Source organism: Geospiza fortis, unplaced genomic scaffold, assembly GCF_000277835.1.
Source record: "Geospiza fortis unplaced genomic scaffold, GeoFor_1.0 scaffold112, whole genome shotgun sequence".
NCBI classification, from domain to species: domain Eukaryota; kingdom Metazoa; phylum Chordata; class Aves; order Passeriformes; family Thraupidae; genus Geospiza; species Geospiza fortis.
Genome location: NW_005054298.1, coordinates 20,184,697 through 20,185,067, shown reverse-complemented (window position 1 = coordinate 20,185,067; position 371 = coordinate 20,184,697).

Genomic DNA, 371 nt, shown 5'->3' with positions numbered 1-371 from the left:
TGTCAGTGCGGGGGCGGCGGGACCGGCCGCGGGTTTGGGGGAGCGGGACACAAACATGAGGGCGACTGCCATACACCTCAGCCTAGACAAAGGTTAGAAAAAGAGGGGCTGAGGCTCTCTGAAGGCAGAATGCGGGGGGAAATTCGCCAGGGAAATCAGGAAAAGGCCATGAAAGCGCTCGCTGCCTGCACATGACCAGCCGCAGCCAATGACGAGCCCAAATAGGTCATAAAAAGGTCTATTACCAAGTTGTAAATTTTCTTCAAACAAAAAGGAATTTACTGCAATTCCTTGCGGATTTTGCACATACTGCTTCCCAGCGCCATGTTTCTTTCGCCTGCGCGCTGCGCTTTTACAGAGGCTTCGGTCCC